At 43.6% G+C, this 20121-nt stretch overlaps 1 long non-coding RNA gene across 2 annotated transcripts; it reads left to right on the top strand.

Annotated features, from left to right (window-relative positions):
- The first annotated feature begins 221 nt into the window (after nt 1-221).
- On the top strand, nt 222-20121 carry LOC131185275 (uncharacterized). 2 transcript variants are annotated; one of them, XR_009152114.1, is made up of 4 exons: nt 222-4522; nt 14511-14662; nt 14806-15042; nt 18892-20121. It is a non-coding gene; the product is annotated as an uncharacterized LOC131185275 (long non-coding RNA). The 2 variants fall into 2 exon arrangements; XR_009152113.1 differs by lacking the exon at nt 18892-20121 and having other exon boundaries at nt 14806-15192.

The raw sequence follows: 20121 nt of genomic DNA, 5'->3' as shown, positions 1-20121 counted from the left end.
GGCATAGGACCGGGATATTTACGGGACCGTCTTCTGCCGGCTTCAATCTCCCAGCGACCGGTGCGTTCTCACAGAGAGGGACTCCTTAGGGTGCCGTCAGCCAAACAATGTCGGCTGGCGGCCCCCAGAGGAGGGCCTTCTCTGTGGGGCTCCTACCCTGTGGAATGAGCTTCCCCTGGACTCCGACAATTGTCTGACCTTAGGACCTTTTGCATGAACTTAAAACCTATTTGTTCCGTCTCGCTGGACTGGCTTGATTTTTAAAAAAAAAATTTTTTTAATTTGATTAATTGGGGTTTTAAATTTTTAATAATTTATAGGGTGTAATTTGTGTTTTAGTTTTGGCCAATTGAATGAGTTTTTTAAGGGTTGTTTTTTAATATTGTTTGTTTTCCTGTATTTTAACTGGCTGTTCACCACCCTGAGTCCCCCGGGAGAAGGGCGGTCTATAAATTAAAATATTATTATTATTATTATTATTATTATTATTATTATTATTATTATTATTATTATTATTATTATTATTATTATTATTATTATTATTATTATTATTATTATTATTATTATTATTATTATTATTATTATTAACGGGGAAGCCAGAGTCGCTTAAAAACCGTGCAGTGGTTCACTTAAAAACCGTGGCACTGAAGCGCTCTTCCTTAGCATCAGACATTTTACATCAGACAGTTGTACGTTGGGGACTACCTGTATTTTTTTTTTTTTGTTTACATTTATACCCCGCCCTTCTCCGAAGACTCAGGGCGGCTTACAGTGTATAAGGCAATAGTCTCATTCTATTTGTATATTATATACAAAGTCAACTTATTGCCCCCCCAACAATCTGGGTCCTCATTTTACCTACCTTATAAAGGATGGAAGGCTGAGTCAACCTTGGGCCGGGCTTGAACCTGCAGTAATTGCAGGCTGCTGTGTTCTTAATAACAGGCTTTACCAGCCTGAGCTAAACCGGCCCTGTATTGCACTCTAGCTCCGTTTTTTCTCAAGTCTTGCCCGCTCTTAAGATCATGTGAACTTCAACTCCCAGAGTTCCCCAGCCAGAATTCCCTCCCCTCCCAGCACATCTTTTTATCACTAAGCAAACCTCTATGACAATGATGGCGAACCTTTTAAACACCCAGCGCCCAAACTGCACGCGTGCCCAAACAGAAAGGTGCGCACGCATGCACAGACATGCGTGCACGCACGCTTGCACAGATGTGTGAACGTACACATGCATATATGTGCGAACGTACGCAGGCATGGACATGCTCAAAGACCAGGCGGAGCATCGCAACACTGGAAGCGAGGCAAGAGGTCAGATCTTTTTCTTTCGTGAGCTTCTCTTTCGTCGTTTGCAGGGAAACGGAAGCTCATGCAAGAAATGCAACAGAGGTTTGACCTGAGGCGACGGCGCATGTGCCAGCAGGAAGGGCTCTGCGTGCCACCTCTGGCATGCGCGCCATAGGTTTGCCATCATGGCTCTCTAAGAATAGAATAGAATAGGAGTTCTTTATTCGCCAAGTGTGATTGGACACAAGGAATTTGTCTTGGTGCATATGCTCTCAGTGTACATAAAAAGAATAGAATAGAATATAGAATTCTTTATTGGTCAAGTGTGATTGGACACAAGGAATTTGTCTTTGGTGCATACGCTCTCAGTGTACATAAAAAGAATAGAATAGAATATAGAATTCATTATTGGTCAAGTGTGATTGGACACACAAGGAATTTGTCTTGGTGCATACGCTCTCAGTGTACATAAAAAGAATAGAATAGAATATAGAATTCTTTATTGGTCAAGTGTGATTGGACACAAGGAATTTGTCTTTGGTGCATACGCTCTCAGTGTACATAAAAAGAATAGAATAGAATATAGAATTCATTATTGGTCAAGTGTGATTGGACACACAAGGAATTTGTCTTGGTGCATACGCTCTCAGTGTACATAAAAAGAATAGAATAGAATATAGAATTCATTATTGGTCAAGTGTGATTGGACACACAAGGAATTTGTCTTTGGTGCATACGCTCTCAGTGTACATAAAAAGAATAGAATAGAATATAGAATTCTTTATTGGTCAAGTGTGATTGGACACAAGGAATTTGTCTTGGTGCATACGCTCTCAGTGTACATAAAAAGAATAGAATAGAATATAGAATTCTTTATTGGTCAAGTGTGATTGGACACAAGGAATTTGTCTTTGGTGCATACGCTCTCAGTGTACATAAAAAGAATAGAATAGAATATAGAATTCTTTATTGGTCAAGTGTGATTGGACACAAGGAATTTGTCTTGGTGCATACGCTCTCAGTGTACATAAAAAGAATAGAATAGAATATAGAATTCTTTATTGGTCAAGTGTGATTGGACACACAAGGAATTTGTCTTGGTGCATACGCTCTCAGTGTACATAAAAAGAATAGAATAAAATATAGAATTCATTATTGGTCAAGTGTGATTGGACACACAAGGAATTTGTCTTGGTGCATATGCTCTCAGTGTACATAAAAAGAATAGAATAGAATATAGAATTCATTATTGGTCAAGTGTGATTGGACACACAAGGAATTTGTCTTGGTGCATACGCTCTCAGTGTACATAAAAAGAATAGAATAGAATATAGAATTCATTATTGGTCAAGTGTGATTGGACACACAAGGAATTTGTCTTGGTGCATACGCTCTCAGTGTACATAAAAAGAATAGAATAGAATATAGAATTCATTATTGGTCAAGTGTGATTGGACACACAAGGAATTTGTCTTGGTGCATATGCTCTCAGTGTACATAAAAGAAAAGATACGTTCATCAAGGTACAACATTTACAACACAAATGATGGTCAATATATCAATATAAACCATAAGGATTGCCAGCAACAAAGTTACAGTCATACAGTCATAAGTGGAAAGAGATTAGTGATGGGAACAATGAGAAGATTAATAGTAGTGCAGATTCAGTAAATAGTCTGACAGTGTTGAGGGAATTATTTGTTTAGCAGAGTGATGGCGTTTGGGGAAAAAACTGTTCTTGTGTCTAGTTGTTCTGGTGTGCAGTGCTCTATAGTGTCGTTTTGAGGGTAGGAGTTGAAACAGTTTTATGTCCAGGATGTGAGGGATCATAAAATGTATGAGTGAAAACAATTCCCATCCCAATAGAGGGCGCTCTTGGCCATAGAATGGCTCCTAGAGAAATGGTTTTGTAGAAACTATACTTTTTTTCACCGTTTTCCCTAAATCTGGTCCAAGACTCCAGAGCTCAGGAAGGCAAAAGTGTTTAAAGAGTTAGGTGTTTTAGCTCCTGGGTTGCAATTCTGTGCAAAATTAATGCAGTTTTGAATGTGCAAATTTCCAAAAGTCCTCCCAAGTTCGTTGATAACGTCTCTCAACCTTCCCCAAGTGTTCTCCAAATGGGAAAGTATTATACCCATTTGTATAATTTCCCAAGAACCCATTTCTTGGATTACCCAGGCTTCCATGCTGATGAGGCTTTGGGGGCTTTATAAGTCCCAGTTTAGGGATGCTGTGGGAACGTCGTTTTGAGGGTAGGAGTTGAAACAGTTTATATCCAGGATGCGAGGGGTCTGTAAATATTTTCACAGCCCTCTTTTTGTCTCATGCAGCATACAGGTCCTCCATGGAAGGCAGGTTGGTAGCCATTGTTTTTTCTGCTGTTCTAATGATCCTCTGAAGTCTGTATCTGCCTTGTTGGGTTGCAGAACTGAACCAGGCAGTTATGGAGGTGCAGATGACAGACTCAATAATTCCTCTGTAGAACTGGATCACCAGCTTCTTGGGCAGTTTGAGCTTTCTGAGTTGGCTCAGAAAGAACATTCTTTGTTGTCCTCTTTTGATGGCATTTTTGATGTTAGCTGTCCATTATAGATCAAAGCCATATCTGAAAATTTCAGGTTATATATTCTGTTGGCATGTTGGAAAAAATAAGACCTGCGGTCTACAAGTTGGAAATAGTTAGCTTATTACATGAACGTTCAATTGCATACCTCAACTTCGTCTGCTTTTTAGATTTTGTTTTTATGGGACCAAATGGAAAACTTCAACTGGGAATTCCAATAATATTCCACAGAGGCAGTCAACCAGCTGTGTACCCTGGGATGGAAGTGGACAGCAAGCCCTTCATTTCAACTTCAAAAACATGGCAACGGCCCTTCACATTTCATAGTCCATGGACTCTCTTCCGTTACAGTTCATGGACTAGCCTAAAACAAGTTTGAACTGAAGAATTGATTCCATGATAGGGAAGATGGAAGCAAAACAAAATTTTTAAATATTATATCTTGACTTCATTTCACAGATGAAAGCGTTATTCAAAGGAACCAATTTCCCCTACAATAAAAAAAAATGGAAAAATGTTGGACTGGCCCAAGGTTTCCCAGAGACCATCGGTGGCGCAGTGGTTAGAGTGCTGTATTGCAGGATACTTCTGCTGCCTGCCGGCTGCCTGCAATTTGGCAGTTCAAATTCCACTAGGCACAAGGTTGACTCAGCCTTCCCTCCTTCCAAGGTGGGTAAAATGAGGACCCAGATTGTTGGGGGCAAATAGGCTGACTCTGTAAAACCGTTTAGAGAGGGCTGTAAAAGGCCTGTGAAGTGGTAGATAAGTCTAAGTGCTATTGCTATCTGTGGCTCAGTGGCGTCAAGAACCAGGCTCTCCCCAAATCATTGCAAGGGCCAACATAACTGGTCCTTGCGTATGAAAGACTGGCCTCAAATCCCCCAGCGGTCTTCTGTGGTTAGAACATAGAATGATAGGGTTGGGAAGGGACCTTGAAGGTCTTCTAGTCGAACCCCTTGCTCAAGTAGGAGACCCCATTCGGAACAAAGGGGCTATCCAGTCTCTTCTTGGAAACCTCCAGTTATGGAGCACCCACAACTTCTCAAGGCGAGTCGTTCCACATATTAATTGTCCTTGCTTTCAGAAAATTTCTCCTTAGTTCTGGGTTGGTTCTCTCCTTCATCAGTTTCCACCCGTTGCTTCTTGTCCTGCCCTCAGGTGCTTTAGAGAATAGCTTGACTCCTTCTTCTCTGTGGCAGCCCCTCAAGTTACTGGAAGATTGCTATCATATCACACCTAGTCTTTCTCTTCATAGAATAGAATAGAATAGAATGGAATGGAATGGATGGAACGGAACAGAATAATGGAACAGAATGGAATAGAATAGATGGAATGGAACAGAACAGAACAGAAGAATGGAATGGAATGGAATAGAATAGAATAGAATTTTTTATTGGCCAAGTGTGATTGGACACACAAGGAATTAGTCTTGGTGCATATGCTCTCAGGGTACATAAAAGAAAAGATACGTTCATCAAGGTACAACATTTACAACACAAATGATGGTCAATATATCAATCTAAATCATAAGGATTGCCAGCAACAAAGTTACTGTCATACAGTCATAAGTGGAAAGAGATTGGTGATGGGAACGATGAGAAGATTAATAGTAGTGCAATTTTAGTAAATAGTTTGACAGTGTTGAGGGAATTATTTGTTTAGCAGAGTGATGGCCTTCGGGAAAAAACTGTTCTTGTGTCTAGTTGTTCTGGTGTGCAGTGCTCTATAGTGTCATTTTGAGGGTAGGAGTTGAAACAGTTTATGTCCAGGATGTGAGGGATCTGTAAATATTTTCACGGCCCTCTTTTTGATTCGTGCGGTATACAGGTCCTCAATGGAAGGCAGGTTGGTAGCAATTATTTTTTCTGAAGTTCTAATTATCCTCTGAAGTCTGTGTTTTTCTTGTTGGGTTGCAGAACCGAACCAGACAGTTCTAGAGGTGCAAATGACAGACTCAATAATTCCTCTGTAGAACTGAATCAGCAGCTCCTTGGGCAGTTTGAGTTTACTAATTAGATTAGTATTCATTATTATTATCATAATCATTAGATTAGACAAACTAATTCCCTTGCTGAGGCAGTAGAATGTGCCTCTCTGAGGCAATTTAGGACAGCCGAGGCCCTGCCATGGCTGCCATCTTGACTTTTTTGACTCCCCCCCCCGCAACCCCTCCCCCACACGCTGGTTAAACTTCCCCAAATTCGGAGCAGGCCAACCAACCAGCCTTGATTCCCGTGGCACAGCAAACACACAGACACGCAAATGGGGAAGGTTTACACATACCATTCTCCAGATGTGGCAGACTCTAGGTCCTATAATCCCTTAAAAGCCAGTGTGGTTAAGGATAAGACTAATGAGGCCAAATTCTCTATTACATCTGTAGTTCTGAAGGATGTCTTGGTTTATGACCTTAGGGATTCGTTTTAAGACTGGGAAGGGATTTATTTTTTAATCTATGTATATTTAACATAGCAGAGACACCAGCCTGCCAACAAAAGTGCGTATAGTCAAGGCTGTGGTTTTCCCAGTAGCAATGTACGGCTGTGAAAGTTGGACCATCAGAAAGGCTGAGCGCCAAAGAATGGAGGCCTTTGAACTCTGGTGTTGGAGAAGACTCCTGGACTGCAAGGCGAACAAACCGGTCAGTCCTAGAGGAGATCAACCCTGACTGCTCTTTAGAAGGCCAGATCCTGAAGAAAGAAACTCAAATACTTTGGCCACCTAATGAGAAGGAAGGACTCCCTGGAGAAGAGCCTAATGCTGGGAAGGATTGAGGGCAGAAGAAGAAGGGGACGGCAGAGAACGAGGTGGCTGGATGGAGTCACTGAAACAGTCGGCGTGAGCTTAAATGGACTCTAGAGGATGGTAGAGGACAGGAAGGCCTGGAGGAATGTTGTCCATGGGGCCGTGATGGGTCGGACAGGACTTCACAACGAACAAAAACATTGAGTATGTCTTTCCTGGTTTGCTTGCCTGTTCAGATGAATGGCCTTCACTGCAAGTCCTTAAGCATGGTCCTATTGCATGGGGGATTCTGGGAATTCCGAAGACCTGGTGGGCATCCAGAATGGAGATGGCTAATTTAATCTCCCAAAAGCAACAATATTTTGCTTCCTAATAGGGGCAGATCCAACATGATAAAAAAAAACCACAATCTATTTGTATATAGCATACTAAGTCAAGGTTAATCGAACTTCTAATAATCTGGAGTCTTTTGTTATTTTATCCCAAAGGCAGGCAGTTGGTTTTGATGATGGGTAATTTCCACCATGCAATAAGATATGTCATAGTTTGGGTGACATACCTTTTTGGCAGAGACATGAGAAACGAAGTGCCCCATTTATTTCCCGAGAAGCTATAAAGGAGAGGCCTTGATTTAGTGCCATCTTAATCAAAATTCTGGCTTCGCTTTAAAGTACCTCTTTGGCAATTTGCTAGCTTCTAATAAAGACTCAATTTTCAATAACCTTGTGTGTGGGTTTTTCTTTTTTTCTTTTTTTCTTTTTTAAAAAAAATTAGTCTTTTCAAAAGCCTGCCTTTTGTTTCTTTACCTTATTCTCCTCATGAATATAATTTTCATCAGCGTTTGTCTTGTTTCCTTAATCACCCGGCAGGAAGGTTTTATATAACAAGACATAATGAAACGCAGAAGGAAGAGTTAAGCAAAGTCGGATGGCTTGCAAATGGCACATGCTTCAGAAGAGAGACGGTTTTTCTTGGTTTTGGTTTTTTTAAAAAAATTAGCACCACACCAAGCAGCCTTTTCTAATCTCTGCATCCTCCATATGGCTTGGATTACAAAACCCTTCCCTGCCCAGATAGTGCAGCTGAGGAGAATTCTATAGTTTAACTTTGTCTGTGCGCATGTCTTTGGTTTTAAGTCACAGGTTCTTGGTAACTATCTAGATTAGTCCCTGCAATTTTCTTGGAAAGGGGTTTTGTGTGTGTGTGTGTGGCTCAGTGGCTAAGACGCTGAGCTTGTCGATCGAAAGGTCGGGGGTTCAGCGGTTCGAATCCCTAGTGCCGCGTAACAGAGTGGGCTCCCGTTATTTGTCTCAGCTTCTGCCAACCTAGCAGTTCGAAAGCACGTAAAAAATGCAAGTAGAAAAAATAGGGACCACCTTTGGTGGGAAGGGAACAGCATTCCGTGTGCCTTTGGCGTTGAGTCATGCCGGCCACATGACCACGGAGATGTCTTCGGACAGCGCTGGCTCTTCGGCTTTGAAACAGAGATGAGCACCGCCCCCTAGAGTCAGGAACGACTAGCACATAAGTGCAAGGGGAACCTTTACCTTTACCTTGCCATTACCTCCTTCCTAGGGCTGAGCCAGCGTGACTGGCCCAATGTTACCCAGATGGTTTTCATGCCTAAAGCGGGACTTGAACTCACAGCATCCTGGTGATTGGTCCTAAGTCACCCAGATGGCTTTGTCTCTAAGTCAGGACTAGTACTCACAATCCCCTGGTGTGTGGCCCAAAGTCACCCAACTGGATTTTGTGCCTAAGGCGGGACTAGAACTCACTGTCTCCTAGTGATTGGCCCAAAGTCATTCAACTGCCTTTCATGCTCAAAGCAGTATTAGGTTTCTTTGCTCCTAGTCCAGCCCCTTCACTTCTAAATCTGTTTGATTGAGAAGGAAGGACTGGCCTGAGATCAGCTGTGTGCCTAAGGTGGAACTAGAACTTATGCTCTCCTGGTTTCTGGCCCAATAGCACCAAACTATCTCTCTTCCTCTGCTTAAAGGTAAAGATTCCCCTCAAACATATTTGCTAGTCGTTCCCAACTCTAGGGGGTGGTGCTCATCTCCATTTCAAAGCTGAAGAGCCAGCACTGTCCGAAGACATCTCCATGGTCATGTGGCCGGCATGACTAAATGCCCAAGGCGCATGGAACGCTATTACCTTCCCAACAAAGGTGATCCCTATTTTTCTACTTGCATTTTTTTACCTACTTTCGAACCGCTAGGTTGGCAGAAACTGGGACAAGTCACGGGAGCTCACCCCATTACACGGCACGAGGGATTCGAACCGCTGACTTACTCCTCTGCTTACTCCTCACTAAATCGTGTTAAGAACTGGCTTTCTTCCAACATCCCTCAGCTTTATTTAGCAAAGAGAAAAGTCTACCATTTTCCTAATTCTCAAGAGAGTTAATGTCCACCTTTAACCCATGTCTCCCCGAATGAGGACGCTGGAATCCAGCGGTTAAATCCCAACCTCTAGTTTCCCGCCGTTAGAATACGGCAATCTGCCCTCTGCCCATCAGCTGCCATATCGACAAGATTAGCCGGTAATTAAAGACTCAGCCCAATCAAGGAGAATTGTGGGGGAGGGAAGAGGACAGCTCAATTAGCAGAATGTCACTGAATCTAATTTACTTTGTTTACTACCATGAATGAGCGAAGCAGAGCAGGTCACCTTGGGGAAAGTCTTCAGGTCTGAAAGGCTGCATCGCTTCCCACGCAGGCAGGCACAATACGTGCGTGAAAAAACACCTAGGAGACGTTGGCACGAGAAGATCTAGCAAAAGGGTTCATTTCTGGTAGAGAGGGATGTGTCAGCGTTCCAGAAAACCCCCCTTGCAGAAAAGACTCCGAAGCAAACATCTTTCAAAGTTCTTTTACTAGCATAGGTAATCTGGCACAGTTGGTGGAAATTCGGATTTGAATCTGGGGATCCGGGTTTCTCCCTCAGTAAGACAAACTCCAAAATCCCCACCCTCATGACCCCTCTGCCGATCACATGCTCCAATCGCCAACCGTCCCATCTTGAGACGTCACTCCGGCCACTCCTTCTCCAGATGCGAGCTCAGCCTGACCTTGACCAGCAGGAAGAATGTTGTTATGTCTAATAATCCCTTGTACCACCACCACCCCCTCCCCTACTTTCCCACACAGGAGAAAGTGGCAGCGTGTGGAAGCCTTCGGCCAAAGTATGGCTTCCAAAGCTGACAGGCGTTCCTCCCCCCCCCCACTGCCCCCGCAGAAGAAAACACACCCTGGAAAACAAAACAGACAAAAAAACGCAAAACAAGGGGTTTACACCCAGTACACACTCTCCTAACCCCCTCCTTTGGTAATCCAGGGGGAGACCCATTACGACATTAAAAAAATCCTTGACTCTAGACTATACAGGGGTCGCTTACAATATTTGGTCCCCTGGAAGGGGTACCTGTTGTTTGAAGCTACTTGGGTGAAAAGTTGGGATGTAAATGCTGATGCTCTAGTCTAGCAATTTTATGATAAATTCCCTGAGAAACCTAAGGGTCCTCCAGGAGGGAAGAGAGGGGGTTATTTTTATTTTATTTATTTAATTTTGTCATAACAATATACACAAGGATAACAAGCATAACACAAAAAGATTATATAACATATAAACATATATATGGGGAGAAACAAGGTAGTATATATATATATATATATATATATATATATATGCTTATATATATATATATATATATATATATATATATATATATATATATATAAATATATATATATATATATATATATAAGCACAGACTAGACTGAGCACAACCAGGCCCCCACCAACACAGGACCCACCCCCAGCCAATCAGAGCACAGAAAAACCCCCATCCAATCAGAGCACAGCCAAGCTCCCACCCAATCAGTTCAAACCCCCACTAGCAGTTAAAAGGAAGAAACAGCTGCGATCACACATTGCTCCCAGAAGCACGAAGCTGAAGCCTGAAGATGACGAATGAGACTTCGTTGAAACGTCGCCAAGACACTTCCAATTTTACACGGGAGAAAACCCGAACAACCAAAGACCTATATACAAACACCCGTGAAAACCTCAGAAAACAAATATATATATATATATGAAGAAACAATAGGACAGGAATGGTAGGCACGTTTGTGCTCTTATGCACGCCCCTTAGAGTCCTCTTAGAAATGTGGTGAGTTCAACAGTGGATAGATCTTTAATAAAACTTTTGGGGTTATGAGATGAGACCACAAAGTCAGGTAATGCATTCCAAGCATAGATAATTCTGTTACAGAAATCGTGTTTTCTGCAATCTAAACTGGTGCGGTTGACGTTAAGTTTAAATTTGTTGGTAGCTCTTGTGTTGTTATAGTTGAAACTGAAGTAGTCATTGGCAGGAAGGACATTACAATGGATGATTCTATAAGCTAAACCCAGGTCCTGTCGAAGGCGACGAAGTTCCAAGTTTTCTAGACCCAGGATATCAAGTCTGGTGGAATAAGGTATTTTATTGGTTTTGGAGGAGTGAAGAACTCTTCTCGTAAAATACCTTTGGACGTGCTCGACTGTATTGATATCGGATATATGGTATGGGTTAGGAGAGGATGCACACGGAGAGGGAAACGGAAGGAATGAAGTCAATCAGGAGATAAATATTTATATATTTGTAGCCATATGCACTTACTTTCCCTACCGGTTCGCAAATGTCCACATATGCGCCTGGTCTTCTGAGCATGGGATTTGCTGGTGCATGTGACTTCTTCGCATGCACACGGCCTCAAAAGGGCCTGGGCGGGTGGGCAGATGGGTGGGCGCACCTGCAATTTCCGCTACCGGTTCAGGCAAACTGGTCTGAAGCGACTGAACACTATCTCTGTTTGTAGCCTGTTTTTATTATTTTTACAAATAGCTCAAGGCGGCAAACATATCCAACACACCTGTTTTTCCCCACAACTACAACAACACCTCTGTGAGAATGGGTTGTGCTGGCTCTAAATCAGGGGTCTCCAACCTTGGCAACTTTAAGACTTGTGGACTTCAACTGCACAAGTCTTAAAGTTGCCAAGGTTGGAGACCCCTGCTCTAAATCACCCAGGTGGCTTTAAGGCGGGACTAGAACTCACCTTCCCCTGGTAATTGGCCCAAAGTCACTCAGCTGGTTTTCATGCCTAAGGCAGGACTAGAATCCACTGTGTCCTGGTGATTGGCTCAAAATCACCCCAGTTTTCATGCCTAAGGCAGGACTAGGACTCCCAGTCTCCTAGTGATTGGCCCCAGTGGTGGAATTCAGATATTTTTTACTACCAGTTCTGTGAACATGGCTTGGTCAGTGTGACTTGGTGGGTATGGCAGGGGAAGGATACTGCAAAATCCGCATTCCCACCCCACTCCAGGGGAAGGATATTGCAAAATCTCCATTCCCACCCCACTCTGGGGCCAGCCAGAGGTGGAATTTGCCAGTTCTCTGAACTACTCAAGATTTCCGCTACCGGTTCTCCAGAACCTATCAGAACCTGCTGGATTTCACCCCTGATTGGTCCTCAACATCTCCTGCTGATTGCTTCAAAACTCACCCAGCCAGCTTTCACACCTAAGGTGGAACTAGAACTCACAGATTCTAACGTGGTGCCTTAATCACTAGACCAAACTGGCTCTCTGTGAAAATATGAAGGACTTAGTGCAGAATGATACAACCTGTACAACCTGCCATGTAAAAATAGTAAAAGTGTAAAAAAAAACTACCAGTTTTCTGAGGTTCAGGATCATTCTTGGTCTTTAAGTGGGGGACCATAAACCACTCTCTCTCCCAAAAAAAAGGAAGGATGGCATCCCCTCCAATTGCATTTCAATCGATACTAAGCACCGTTACTGTCCAAGGATGCGCTTAATCTTTTTGTCATTTAATCCACTCACAATGATTCTTTTTAGCCACAATATTTGAAGGTTTGCAATACCCTGTTTTCCCCAAAAATAAGACCCAGCCGGCAAAAGAAGTCTTAGCATGATTTTTCAGGATGCTCGTAATATAAGCCCTATCCTCAAAATAAGCCCCAGTTAAGATTGTCAGCCAGATGGGTGCATTTAGTACCATATTTCCCCCTCAAAATAAGATCCAACCAGAAAATAAGCCCTAATGCGTCTTTTGAATCAAAAATTAATATAAGACCGGGTCTTATTTTTGGGGAAACATGGTATTTAGAGGGCTGGTTGAGAAATTCAGCATCTTCCTCAGTGTTTCTCATTCACAAACAATTTAAAGATGTGGACTTCAAGTCCCAATTTCCAGAATTCCTCATAACTCCAGACTTCTGCAAGACTGGAGCTGTCCAACTGACGAGGGAACTAACCATACATGGGGAATTCTGGGAGTTGAAGTCCATGCATCTTAAAGTAGATTTTGCAGAAACAGACTTAAGTGGAGCTATTCACCCTTCTGTCTCTGTTCGTTTTCTAGAAATGTGGATCTCTGGCTCGGCTCACTGTGGCTCCGAAGCAAAGTAGTTAAAGTTGATATTTCACCTCCATTCTCATCCCTCTCCTCTTTCCATTTGGATTTTTACAAGCCTCTAATGCACCATTGTCTGACCACTTCAATATTTTTAGTGGTACCTGGTGCGCCATAAATTTGGCTCTAATGCTCTGCCAAAGGGAGTAGCCTGGCATTACCGAAGATGAATTCACAGCTGCACACATCCGCCGATTTCCCATTTTTAATTTTATTGCTTAGCTGAATCTGTGCCTTGAGCTGCGAAGACTTATTTCTCATGTCCCAAGTACTGGAAATTAGCCTCCGAGCGGTGAAATGTAACCCGTGCATTACATGCACCATCCGCAAATTAAATTAATTTTGAGGATGTGACCTCTTTCATTTAGCGGGCCATTTGTGGGATGGGGGTTGGGGTGGTGGTGGCGGAAAGCAAGGGATGAAATACGTACAATCAAAACGGAATCACTTGATTGCCACGACGGAACACGTGAATGTCTAGAAATGCCAAAAAAACAGATTGCAAGAAGCCCTTCTCTGCAGATCCTTAATGAAGACTTAATTTTGGAAGAGAAGCCCGGTTAATTTGTTAAGGTGGCATTTTACCCAGAAACATTATTTATCTTTTTTTTTTGGTGTGTGTGTGTGTGTGTGTGTGTGTGTGTGTGTGTTTGAATTCAATACAGGGATGTGGTGACTCAGTGGCTAAGATGCTGAGCTTGTCGATCGAAAGGTCTGTAGGTATGGTGGCCTAGAGGTGGAGCTCTCGCTGCACAGTCAGGAGGCTTTGAGTTCGATCCTAGACAGAGGCAGATATTTCTCTCTCTGGGCACACTGAGAATATATTTGTTGAACAAAACTCCTCATTGGCAACAGGAAAGGGCATCCGGCCATTCAAACACTCTTTAGCTCCATTCAGTTGCCCAGACTCCACCCTGCAAGGGATTATGGGGTTGTTAAAAGATGATGATGATGATGTGAGGGGTCTGTAGATATTTCCCTTCCCTTCCCTTCCATTTTTCTTTCCTTTCCTACCCTAACCCTAGGTAGAGGCAGATCTTTGTCTTCTCTGTACTGTCCTGAGGAAGTTCCCTTCCCTTCCCTTCCCTTCCCTTCCCTTCCCTTCCCTTCCCTTCCCTTCCCAACCCTAACCCTAACCCTAACCCTAACCCTAACCCTAACCCTAACCCTAACCCTAACCCTAACCTGAGGTAGAGGCAGATATTTCTCTCTCTGGGCAAAATGAGAATATATCTGCTGAACAAAACTCCGCATTGGCGACAGGAAAGGGCATCCGGCCATTCACTCTTTAGCTCCATTCAGTTGCCCAGACTCCACCTCACAAGGGATTCTGGGTTCATTAACAGATGATGATGATGATGATGATGATGATGATGATGTGAAGGGTCTGTAGATATTTTCACAGCTCTCTTTTTTTCCCCCTAGTGGTTGTCATTTCGCATGGTCGCTAAACGGATGATTGTAAGTCGAGGACCACCTGCACATCACAAGGGCTGTCAGGCTTTGCAGGATCCCAATCTCCCACTGGGGATATATTGGCACAGCCTCCCCCCCCCCCAAATATCAACCCATTAGCGGTAGGACGTGCTCCATTCTGCGATCCTTTTGTGTCAAGCTTGGTTTCTCTTTTGAAGGCTTACTATCATGTTTGCTTGAAAAGGATATTGCAACCCTGCCTTGTTCAACACTGATTAAAACTCAAGTGTCTCTTGTTTGCTAGATTCGCTATTGATCGCGACAGCGGCTCAACAAAGGAAGGCCGCCGCTTGGCTTGATGAAGACAGTCCCCTTCCCCGGCAACATCAGAGCAGCCTTCCGCGCGATATCAAGACGGGAATGAAAACAAAAAGGCGGAAGGCTTTTTCGATCCCTATTGTTACGGCAGACAAAAAGCTTCTGCTAGAATTAATAGACTCCTGCTTATTCTAAATCTTCGTCTTCTCTGTCCTGTCCTGAGGTAGTTCCCTCCCCTCCCCCGTTTCCCTTCCCTTCCCCCATTTTCTTTCCCTTCCCCATTTCCCTTCCCCTCCACATTTCCCTTCCCCCGTTTCCCTTCCCTTCCCCATTTCCCTTCCCCTCCACATTTCCCTTTCCCCATTTTCCTTCCCTTCCCCATTTCCCTTCCCCCATTTCCTTCCCCATTTCCTTCCTCATTTCCTTTCCTTTCCTTCCTTCCCTCCCCATTTCTGTTCCGTTCTCTTCCTTCCCCATTTCCTTCCTCCACATTTCCTTCCCTCCACATTTCCTTCCCCATTTCCTTCCTTCCCCATTTCCTTCCCTCCACATTTCCTTCCCCATTTCCTTCCTCATTTCCTTTCCTTTCCTTCCTTCCCTCCCCATTTCTGTTCCGTTCCTTCCTTCCCCTTTCCATTTCCTTCCCCATTTCCTTCCCTCCCCATTTCCCTTGCCTCCCCATTTCCTTTCCTTCCCCATTTCCTTCCCTTTCCTTTCCTTTCCTTCCTTCCATTTCCTTTCCTTCCCTTCCTTCCATTTTCCTTCCTTTCCTTTCCCTTTCCATCCCCATCCCATCCCCTTCTCTTTTTCCCCTTTCCCTTCTTTCCTTCCCTTTTTCCTCTTCCTTTTCTTTCCCATTTTCCTGTTCCCCCTTTCCCCTTTTCTTCCCCTTCCCCTCCCCCTCCCCTGCTCCCTTCCCTTCCCCTCCCCCTCCCCCTTCCTCTTCATGACCTCTCTATGTTTAGGGCAGTGGAAATCAAACCCCTTCTACAGCACTTAAAAAGAAGCCAATCTTTTATTTTTCTGCTGATTTTCGGTTCTTTTCCCTTTCCAAGCGCATAAAGTTCATGCAGAATTGTTATCAAACACCCATTGTTTTGGGCTTATAACCCACATGAGTGGGTGGGTGGTGGGGCTGTTGATAATGGTCAAAAAAGTCAAGATGGCAGCCATGGCAGCCCAACGAAAGCACGGCTGGTGTCCTTTTTAAAGTGTATTTTGGGTGCATCTCACCCCAAAATTGGTTTAATTGGACTTCGTGGCTTTTGATCTTGTCCTGGAGACACACCTGAGAAAAAGGAACGCCTTCCTCAAATTTGGAGCAGGCCGACCAACCATCCTTGGTTCCTGTGGTACACAACACATACGTGTGCATGCATGCACACACATGCACTCACGCAAACACTGGTATACACCAGGGATGGGATTGAAAGATGTTAGCAACCAGTTCTCTGCCTGGTTGCTGGGTGGGCGTGGCCACAGGGGCGTGGCCTAGTCGGTTTCCTGCACCACGGGGGTGGGGGGTGGGTGGGGGCTTTCTGCCTTCCCCGGGCTCCAGAGGCTTTTCTTGAACCTCCAGCAGGGCAAAAATGGCCTCCCCCAGGCTACGGAGGCCCTCCGGAGCCTGGAAACGGGCTCATTTTCAGACTTCCAGTACATCCGGTAGGCCCGGTTTTCACCCTCACACAGCCTCCACACGGGCTGTTGTGACTCCAGCCCCTGAACCTGGCCCCATGCCCGAAAGTGACTCCAAGAGTGAGGGGGAAGGGCCGGTAAGGCTTACCTCGGGAGCACCGATTCCTTTGGCTCGGCTCCAGGAGCCAGAACCAGACCAGTCGGAGGACGTAATGAGGCCATCATCCCCTGATTCCTCCTTTCCCCAGGCTACGCCTTCAGACCCAGCTGATAATAATAATCAAACTTGGCTCGACCTGCGCTTCAGAAGATTAGAGAGGCGGCATCATCAAAAGGAAGGGTGGGGCTCCACAGGATATATATGGAGCTTTGGGACTGCTCTCACTCCACGGGAAGCAAAAGTTTAGCTGAACCGTTTCAAAAAGAGCTGAAAGTCTTGCTACGTGAGTCATTTGTTTGAACTTTGGCAGGCAGCTGCAATTTCTCTGCCAGGACTGATAAGAGCTGTGAATCCACTGGCTGAAGTGGGGAAGGAGACAGAACAACTACTGGTTCACCGAACCAGATTAAAATTAACATCCGGTTCGCCTGAACCAGTCTGAACCCAGTATATATGCCATTCTCTAGATGTGGCAGACTCTAGATCCTATAATCCCCTGCCAGTGTTGATAAGGATAAGGATATGTATTTCTTTTATGTACACTGAGAGCATATGCACCAAGACAAATTCCTTGTGTGTCCAATCACACTTGGCCAATAAAATTCTATTCTATTCTATATAAGCCTCATGAAATGCTGATCTGGATTCTCCAGGAAACGTAGTTTTCTCCTGGAATGAATTCCCCTGTCTTAATTTTTATAGCTCCCATTTCATTTTTCATCCAGCCTGTTATTCTTTTATAGGCCATTGTCAGAACAAATGGCAAGGTATTTAATAATAGAGATGATTAGAATTCGCGCCGTGATTTATGCCACAGGAGCAGAGAAGTTTGATAAATGATTCCAGTGCAAGAAAAGTGCACCATGCAAAAAGAGACACACATCACATGTAGGGCTGCACAGGGGCAAAATAAAGAAATGGAAACTGCAAATTTAAGCCAGGAGATTTATGTATTTATAGCTTTGCTGCTTCACAAACAGCACTCAAGGGCAATACAAATAGCCTGGGGTTGACTAACACTGTAAGCTCTCTCTCTCTTTTTCTTTTTTTAACACAACGACAACAGCCATATTTCAAGGGCAACTTTTAGGAATCGAATTGCATTTTCAAATACCTCTCTCTCAAACCATCTTTTTCCCTCCCTCCCTCCTTCCTTCCCTCTCTCCCTCCCTCCTTTCGTCATCCTTTTCTTTCTTTCTTTCTTTCTTTCTTTCTTTCTTTCTTTCTTTCTTTCTTTCCTTCTTTCTCTTTCTTTCTCTCTCTTTCTTTCTTTCCCTCCTCTCTCGCTCTCTCTTTCTCTCCCTTAATTTTTTAAGACACTAAGAACCAGGCAAAGTTTTTTAAAAAAGGAAAGAAAATATAATTTGGGAAAAAAGAACAGAGAAACCAATAGAGGAGGAAAAGAAGGGAAAAGAGAAAGAGAAGGGAAGGGAAGTGTATTGAAGAAGTGAAGGGAAAGGAATGGAAAGGAAAGGAAGTAAAAAGTTAAATAGAAGTGGCTTCCGAACTTCATAACATCAGCTACATTTATATTTTTATCTTCTCTCTCTAAGATAACAACACAATTCCCTCCTTTCCATAATCTACACGTTCTATTCATCAAATCCATAAATCACAAGCTTCTCCCCCGCCCTTTTTTTCAGCAAAAAGCCCATAATGGGGTTTCCAATTACTCATACATGTGGCTTTTGTCCTCTCTCACTCATCAAACACGTCCATTTTTTGCCATCTCCTCTAATTCTCCGATTTTCACCAGCCATTCCTCCCTTGTGGAATCTCCCCATTTTTGTACATAACTGTATAATCAAATCATTTCCCAAACCCATTTCTGATTCAGGAAAGGTAGGTGCCATCAGCCTCTCTCTCCTTTCAATAGAGAACTTCATTTTTTTTTGGAGGGGGGAACGCCCAAAACCCGCTTTGATTTAAATCCATAAAAGATTTATCTCCGCTCGTCCAATTTTTCCACTAGAACGTCAATAGACTCTGGAACAAAGACTCGTTTTCTTTCTTTCTTTTTTTCTTTTCTCTTTCTTTCTTTTTTCTTTCTTGAACCGGGGAAGAGAAAAAGTCTGAGGTTTAATCAAAAACTTTTCGTAATCACCCTGAAGGCATAGAGCACTAAATTCTGCCGTCCGATATTATCGTGAGGGCGGCGCGCAACCATTTTAGCCTGCTGAAGAGATATGTGTCTTTTGTGTTCCCGTATTGCATTAGGATTTGTTTGTCTGTGCCGACATTTAATTTTTTGTTCTCTTTTCCCTCCCCACCCCACAGCCCTCTTTCTCTCCCTCTTTCCTTCTTTCCATTCCCGCCCCCATAGATCTATTTGCTAAAATAAATTGAAGCCGGCAAAGAATATAAGACACAATTTGTACTAGATATATCTGCAATTACTAACTCTGAATTAAAGACATCCCTTCATGAATAATGAAGCAGAAACGGTCCACGGGAAGGGGACGAGATAAGAATCTTCAAGCTGTGTATTTTTTAATTGCTTCATTATCTAACATTTGGTATGAATAGATACACATGCAGTCTGTGGTTTAATAAGCCCTCATACATAAAGAAAACCCCTTTTTAAAAAAAAGATGTGTGTGTGTGTTTGTGTGTGTGATGGAGGATGAAGAGGGAATGAAGAAATGGGGATTTTAAGTCAATCCGCAAACACCTATCAAACATGAATTCTCTGGGCTGAAATCCCTAAAAATACAACGCTGCAGGAAGGATGGCGCAGACTGCCAAGCCCTGTTTCCCCTAACCTTGAGCTACGAATTCAGAATGCAAAAATAAATAAATAAATAAAAGGTCGCTTTTAAGGACTTAAAGCTGTTCTTTCTCATAAAAATGGAAACCTAAATCAGACCGAGTGGCCAATGTTGATCTGGCTTTCTTTCTCTGGATTACCCATTGACTTGGCTTGCTGGAAGGGGATCAAAGGACCTTCCCCCCCTCACCGGACAGAATTTGGATCACGTGACCATGGAGAAACTGCATGTTGTGGTCCATTAGCAGCCTACGGAACTGGCAATGGAGTCGGACAGCGATGAGGCTGAGGTGAAGCCAGGGCCATTGTGGGAAGTGACGTGCGGACTCCAGACCCTCCAGGGACTGATAGTAGTGAGGCAGAGGAACAGGAGGAGCATGTTCCTAATGCACGCATGAGAAGAGCTGCCAGAAGGCAAGAGCAGCTCAAGCAAAGAGGACGACTCGGGAGTAGGACCAAGAGATGATTGGCCCCTCCCATAAGGTTTAAAACAGATCAGCAACGGCATTTGGGCTTTGCCGGAAAACAACATTGTAGCTGTGTCTTCTGCTTCGTCCTCTGCTTCGTCTACATCTTTGCTTTTGTGGTTTCTGGACATTTGCCAGGAAGGGCCTTTGGCAATTTGCCTAAGTGGACTAAGGTTTGTGAGATAACTGAGGAATTTGTGTTGGAAGGCATTTGTTTTAATTTGGGTTGAACGACGCTGGGAATGAAGTAATTCTCAGCTGTTTGAATAAAGT

This window comes from Ahaetulla prasina, chromosome 14 (assembly GCF_028640845.1).
Source record: "Ahaetulla prasina isolate Xishuangbanna chromosome 14, ASM2864084v1, whole genome shotgun sequence".
Lineage (NCBI taxonomy): Eukaryota > Metazoa > Chordata > Lepidosauria > Squamata > Colubridae > Ahaetulla > Ahaetulla prasina.
Note: the sequence above shows the minus strand (reverse complement) of the source record. Positions and strands in the feature narration are given on the sequence as shown.